Here is an 8026-nt window from a genome sequence, read left to right on the forward strand (position 1 = left end):
ACGGTCTCAATGTTAACCTTACGCACCGCCTACAAAAATTCTGTCTATCCAATGGGAAACGTTATACTTTTCGTGGTGGGGCAATGTTTTTAAAGTTTGCAACGTAACAGAGACGCTAAAAAGTCTCACGTTAAAACCTGCAGCTAGTGTGGTCCTTTTAGCGTTATCGTGAGATCTATACTGCTCTTCTGGAGGGCTCTATCTTTTAACATGGGCTGGGGAGTGATCCTAATGTAACAGACACGCGAAAAAGTCCCACGCTAAAACTTGAGGGTGGTAGTGGCCCTTTTTGTGTTATCGTAAGATCTATACTGCTTTTCTGGAGGGCTCTAGCTTTTAACATGGGCTGGGGGTTGTCCTTGACATACCTGAGACGCGAAAAAGCCTGACGCTAAAACGTGCGGGTTGTATAGTTGTACAGGTAGGTTCACGGCGTGGGTGCCCAGCCCCTGCCTTATCTAGCTTAACACGGTTCTGCTCTCGGCTTCTGTCCTCGTTTCTCCCCTCGGAACTGCGTCTGCCTCACGGTGGGAAGGTACGACATGCATTTAGGCATTCTTGTGTTAGTCTGTGGCATTCCATTTGCTCACTCGTTACTTGTATTGCTTTGGTTAATTTCATGTCACGATTTATTCGGAGCTATGTGACATACTACTGGATTTGCTTATCATGTCAGGGTTTTCATGTAAGGTGTTGGATTTACCTGACACCTTACAACTAACTGGAGTAAATCAGATGCTTAACGCGGTAACAAAGAATACGCAAATCATTGCTGATGGTATCAGAAAGTTAAGTGCGCATGTAGCAGATTACGAAAACAGTTCCAGCAAGAAGGTACCGCAGGCCATGATTCTAATGACTATCACAGAACAGTTAGTGCAAATCACCGCCGTGTTTAAGGAATTAGAACTAGAGTGTGACTTGTTGATTTTTGCCATAGTGAATGCGCAGAAGAGTCTTTTAGAACCACACTCGTTAAACCCGGTACAGGTGGTTAAGTATCTGGAACTTATAAAAGGGGATCTGGAAGACAAAAGGTCCCCAGTTGAACTCACGCCGGACCAAGGGTATCCGTTACTTCGTCTCATAGATGGTTCAAAATGGTTCAAATGGCACTGAGCATTATGGGACTTAACATCTATGGTCATGAGTCCCCTAGAACTTAGAACTACTTAAACCTAACTACCCAAAGGACATTACACACATCCATGCCCGAACCAGGATTCGAACCTGCGACCGTAGCGGTCAGGCGTTTCCTCACAGATTTAGATATAGTTTTTGCCGGCAATAGGTTAAGCTATGTGTTAAATGTTACTTTAGTTGACAGTAAGGTATATATATTATATAAAGTATGGCCACTACCAACTGAGTTTGGCAAGAAATTGTTCACTTACATAACTCCTGAAAAGAAGTTCCTGCTTATTGACGAACCGAAGCGACAGTTTGCGCAAATATGCAGTGACCAGCTACGCTGTAAAACGGTCACTCTGAGGAATCAAGAATGTAAACAAAATTTCGTCCTGTTATCTACCTATGACCTATTCCCAAAGATTGCAATCTTAAACACATATCATGCAGATATAAAACCACGAATGGTTGTACGTAGCCAAAAGGACGAGGGTTTGACCATATTATGTAACAATCCACCTCCCAGTGACCTCATTGTGCGAGGCACTGGCTAGTTCAGTTTTCTGAGTAAATGCAAGGCATACGGTTCAGAGGTTATGTTGTAAGCAGGACATGTAATACGTGCAAATACCAGTAAGATCGACATAATTCCTAAGATAACCCTAGATATAGTCTGTTGTATCATAGAGAATGAAAACGGGAATGTAACCCTAATTCCCATACTCCTACCCTTAGTGCACATAGTTAGACATTTAGACGAGCTCAAGGTAGCGGGTCGTAAAATAGACGATTTGCAAGATGAAATAGATTACCAACAACGGACGATCTTCAGAGGATGGTCGAGGAGTATGTATTCTGTGTGGGGATACACTGGTTCCGTAGTGATTTGTGTAATAATTATAACTTGTTGTTTGTGTATATATTGTAAGTGTTTCCGGAGGTGTGGCAAACAGCTTTGTGAAGTTGAAGGGAGGTGTTGAATAAAAGTGTGTGTAACAAATACGATAGATCCTCAAGGTAGCCCTAAGGGCAGAATGAGGTGCATTCCTTCACGCCAGTCAGTGCAGCGTGAAGACGAGGAAGACATGGTGGAGTAGGAAGTAAGGTCTGTACAAGGTATCCCATTTCCGGATCGAGTGGTACGGGAGGAACGTAGTTAGACACCACGACTCACTAAAAGGATAGAGGACACCCCTATGTTGGAGTCGTCAGCTCTACGGTCTGACAAGAGGTTAATGAACGTAACTATAAGTACGGTAAGAAAGATATTAAGGTTCTTATGTGACACACATTTGTACATATGTAATGTATTCAAACTAAGTGAATGGAGTGAAAATGAGTTTCAAATAATAACAACGTGCACTCTGAGGGGAGAATACTCACACTAAACAATGACTTGACCGGAGTGCGTAACCTTAACCTCGAAGAGTGCCGTTTTGTTACAAACATAACCGAAGTCACAATTAATGTATGCAAATATATGTAAAATAGGAAGAATCTTTCACTAGAAATAAAAGCTGGCGAGGTACACTGGCACTGGGTGATAGGCAATGAAAATTTTGCAACCTTGGAGGACCGAGCTTTCAAAATTTTCCCTTGGGGAAGGGAGGTGTCGCGAATGTTAAAAATCTGCAAGGGACAGTGTATTCATTGGTATAAGTAGTTAAGCTGACACCAGTAAGCCAATTGGGAAATCTACTTGGGCAAGAGGCTTTGAAAATGTTGCAGCAGGCAGTACTTAGGGAAGTTCACTCGCCTCCGTTTCAGTGGAACTTTTATTGAAACTTATTAGACGTCCACCAGATGGATGCTTATCCTTATGCAGACTTGTAAATAGAATCTCGTACATAGGAATAGTGGCACGGGGTACTTCCAGGGGGTGTAATACCATATACTAGCTTTTAAGTTACACCTCAATTCCGAACTTATCCTACCGAGTTCCGTGCTCTACACCATTCATTAGTCTACTTTCAGCCACGGTTGGAGGCAACGGTAGTCGGACTACATGTAGATACTCGTCGACAACATCGAACGAGGTAAGTTCCCCTGTCGCTCTTGGCGCATGTCCTTCTTCTCCCTCTCAGGACACGATACTCCTAGTAAAGTAAAAGTGGTTTTACTATAGTATAAACATATGCAAGCATATTACATAACTTTAGGTGATGAGCACGTAGGTGCGCAGCCAGAGTCCAGATGAGAAAGTTTCAATAGCAAGTTAAGCTCTTCTTGAACTGGCCGAAAGTGGGGCGGCGCTCTTAGAGCTGCACAGCGTCGGGTAGAGGGCGCTGTCGTCGGTGTAGATCTTCCGCTCTCGTAGTGCCAACCTACGCTGTGTCATCGGAACTATCGATACCACATTTATCTAACCCCGATGCAGACTAGGACGTGGCACGGCGATCTTGGTCGTGAAGGGATTCAGACGCGAGACCTCGACTATATAGCTTTGGTCCGAGATTTAGTGATGACAATGAATGGCATACGTATCGTCAACGTATGATGATACTCGTCTGATCAGAGAACGAAGCATCTCACGTGGTTGCGCTTCTTACAACATATGTCGTGGCTGTGGGAGAAGGGTCAGCTTGAATAAAACCAAGCTTATGCACACTGGACTGGGGCTGAACATTCTGCACAGTCAGATTACGCCGTTGGACATCGTGCGACGCTTAGGGGTTTTGTTTACCCGATCGCAACAGCAATCAGAGGTAGCAAGCTAACGGCAACTGCTCCCAACAGTTCGCTCCGAACCCAGGACCTACTGTAAAGGACGGTGTATACCAGGGTTCATCTTCCCTCACGACTGCCACACCTGGCACAGGCACTGCAAATGACACATGATATTGCTGACAGGATAATGGCAGAATTGTATGGTATGCAGCCAAGGGATACTGTTTGAGGTCACCATTCTGGAGGACTTAATCTCAAGCATGTGCGGAACAAGGCTCTAGCTCTATTTCTGCGAGCGACGATACAGACCTGGAAACAACAGCAGCACTCCATCACGTCGGTGACTCTGGACGTTCTCCTTCTGCCGTCGTTTGAACGGCCGGTTGGGGAGGACAGAATATCGCTTTCTACATCTACATCTACATCCATACTCCGCAAGCCACCTGACGGTGTGTGGCGGAGAGTACCCTGAGTACCTCTATCAGTTCTCCCTTCTATTCCACTCTCGTATTGTTCGTGGAAAGAAGGATTGTCGGTATGCTTCTGTGTGGGCTCTAATCTCTCTGATTTTATCCTCATGGTCTCTTCGCGAGATATACGTAGCCGGGAGCAATATACTGCTTGACTCTTCGGTGAAGGTATGTTCTCGAAACTTTAACAAAAGCCCGTACCGAGCTACTGAGCGTCTCTCCTGTAGAGTCTTCCACTGGAGTTCATCTATCATCTCCGTAACGCTTTCGCGATTACTAAATGATCCTGTAACGAAGCGCGCTGCTTTCCATGGGATCTTCTCTATCTCTTCTATCAACCCTATCTGGTACGGATCCCACACTGCTGACCAGTATTCAAGCAGTGGGCGAACAAGCGTACTGTAACCTACTTCCTTTGTTTTCGGATTGCACTTAAAAAAAATTCACTGGATTCTTTGTCCCTGCCACCCGTTATGAACGTTTGAGTCTCCCAGTCTATATGTCGCTCAGAGCACTATGGGACCCAACTGCTGTGGTCATAAGTCCCCTAGAACTTAGAACTACTGAAACCTAACTAACCTAAGGACATCACACACATCCATGCCCGAGGCAGGATTCGAACTTGCGACCGTAGCAGTCCCGCGGTTCCGGACTGAGCGCCTAGAACCGCTAGACCACCGCGGCCGGCTCTCCCAGTCTATATCCGGCAAATTAAAATCTCCACCCAGAACTATAACATGGTGGGGAAATCTACTCGAAATATTTTCCAAATTATCCCCCAGGTGCTCAGCCACAACAGCTGCTGAGCCCGGGGGCCTGTAGAGACATCCAATTACCCTGTCTGAGCCTGCTTTAACCGTGACCTTCATCCAAATGATTTCACATTTCGGATCTCCATCAATTTCCTTCGATACTATTGCACTTCTTATCGCTATAAACACGCCTTCCTCTTCACTGTCCAGCCTGTCCCTGCGGTATACATTCCAATCTGAGTTTAGGATGCCATTACTGTTTACGTCTTGTTTCAGCCAGCTTTCTGTCCCTATATGGGCGTTATGACCGTTTGTTAATGAGAGCTGTTCTGGGATCTTTCTATAGACGCTCCTGCAGTTTACTGTTAGCACATTAATATTGTTATTCCCTGTTGCATTTTGCCTACTCCTACCTTGCCGCGTCTCAGGAGGCGTCTTGTTGGGCCTAGGGAGGGAATTCTCTAACCTAAAAAACCCCCATGTGCACTCCACACGTACTCCGCTACCCTTGTAGCCGCTTCCGGCGTGTAATGCACGCCTGACCTATTCAGGGGGACCCTACATTTCTCCACCCGATAGCGGAGGTCAAGAGATTTGCACCCCAGCTCTCCGCAGAATCGTCTGAGCCTCTGGTTTAAGCCTTCCACTCGGCTCCAAACCAGAGGACCGCGATCGGTTCTGGGAACGATACGGCAAATAGTTAGCTCTGATTCCACTCTGCGAGCGAGGCTTCACCTTCACCAATTCCGCCAACTGCCTGTACGAACTGAGGATGACCTCTGAACCCAGACGGCAGGAGTCATTGGTGCCGACATGAGCAACAATTTGCAGTCGGGTGCACCCAGTGCTCTCTATCGCCGCCGGCAGTGCCTCCTCCACATCTCAGATGAGACCCCCCGGCAAGCAGACAGAGTGAACACTGGCCTTCTTCCCCGACCTTTCCGCTATTTCCCTAAGGGGCTCCATCACCTGCCTAACGTAGGAGCTCCCAATAACTGATAAACCCTCCCCCCGTGTGCCTGCTCGGACGTTGCTAAAGGAGCGGCCACATGTCCACTCACAGGCATAGTGGGAGATGCCACACGGACAGACTCCACATTTACCCTCCGCCTCGTGCGCCGCGAACGCCGCTGAACCCGCCAGGCAGTTGACGGGTAGTTCCCGCAAAGTGTGGAGCCGCGGACAGCAGCAGTGTTTGGAGCAGCAGACAAGCGGTGCAGATCGGCACAACGTCTGTCCCAGGTCGTCGTTCACTACTCTGCGCCAGGGCTGGGCAGAAGACGAAGGTCTCGTCCGCCTACGTTGTGCGCGACAAGTTGTTCAGCTGTGTGTACCGATTTTCCGCTTCGCAAGCTGTTTAAACGGATGTTCGTGTTTATGTTCATTGAGTCGTCATGCACGCCTTATAATTTGGCTTTGTGAGTCTAGGACTAGCGTACTGGCCTGTCTGTGCTGTGTGATATGAAGTAACTTGTCTCAAAAATTTGCTATGGTTAATGTTGTTATCGTCTCACCTAGTATTTTTTTTAAAATGTGTTTGTTTAAAATTCTTATACAAGAGAACCAGCTGTTTTTAAGTTTTAATATTTGTTTTGACGATGTTTTAGAACCTGGTGGGCTCTCTGATATCACTATTATCCATCCCTTTTAAGCATGTTGTGAGCTCGAGCTAATGATAAGACCCTCCCGAATTGTTTATTACATTCCTTCCTGGAAGAAATTACAGCCTCCTTTCTGCAGTTCTCTATTAGCGAAGCTTTTTTCTTAGGGCGTATCAAGTTATTGGGAACTCTCTCTACGTGATATACTTTACCTGTAGTTAAGTCCAGTTAAACAGTCATTTTCCTGAACAGCTCTTGCTAAGTTTCTGGGAGAGTGTTTCACGTCGGCGGATTGTTGCCGCATGGGCCTGGTTTAACAGAGGACGTGTGCATGTCTGTCGAGCATTTCATAGGACGGCTTCCGTTCTTTCTACAGCCCTCCATCGCAGGGAACCTGGTAGGCGTCTCCTCTGTGCCATGCTGCACCGTCTGTGACTGGGCACACAGCAATTGTAGATGTAGGGTTACCCGGCAGACACTAACCCGTTTGATAGGCGCCCTGACGTTAATGTGGCGTGGTTGTCCGTTGACCGGAATGCCATCTTGCGTCCTGCAGCTATCCACACCTTCGACGAACTCCTGTCTCGCTCACTTGTCCTGATAGGAGAGCAGCTACGCCATCCAAAAGGACTGAAACAATGCTCCCCCACCACTGGTCTGTTACAGAGAGCGGTGTTGCAGAGGAGAAGCTGCCAAATGTATACTCAACTATGGATCCTTTGTAGTAAGTGATGGGTACGATGTTAGCTTGTTCCTGAAACACCAAACTCGCTGTCTTGGTCACTGGTGAGGAGCTCGACTTCCATAGCTGCCAAGACTTCACCTCTCAGTTTCCTCTGCCCGTGTGACGGTAGTGTATCGTGTCAGGCCTGAAAGTGATACCTGAGGATGACTAGTTCAGAGTTAGCTGGGTATGGTCGCTGCAGGTAAGTGCTGCTTACCGAGGTATTGTGATATCGTTGGTTTGCCACATTTCTAGCTGATTCTGATGCCAGGTGGTCCACCCATTATTATTTGGGAGGACAACACCTAAACTATGATCAGTCTTCTCTTTCATATTCTCTTGTGAGCTATAGTGAGGCTTAGTTATATGCTATTTAGAGTCATTGTGTGCCAGATACAGTTTTGTAACCATGTTGTAGCTTTGAGGATCTTCAGATTATGTAAAGGAAAGATGAAACGCTTAGCTATGTGACGTATTGTGACGATGGTCGCTACGACCGAAACCGGTAAAGAATAAAGAACAAATCGTTCAGAAGTTTGCCAGAATGTTGTTCTTCCACACATGTGTGACCACCACTAGGAGTGAAACTGATCACAAGGATGCTTGTACGAAGTCAGTACAGATAGCGCTATAATTCAGAATCGTCCACTCATTGGTTGCGTCTTTGATGAAGCATTCACAATA

This window comes from Schistocerca gregaria, chromosome 4, assembly GCF_023897955.1.
Source record: "Schistocerca gregaria isolate iqSchGreg1 chromosome 4, iqSchGreg1.2, whole genome shotgun sequence".
Classification (NCBI taxonomy): domain Eukaryota; kingdom Metazoa; phylum Arthropoda; class Insecta; order Orthoptera; family Acrididae; genus Schistocerca; species Schistocerca gregaria.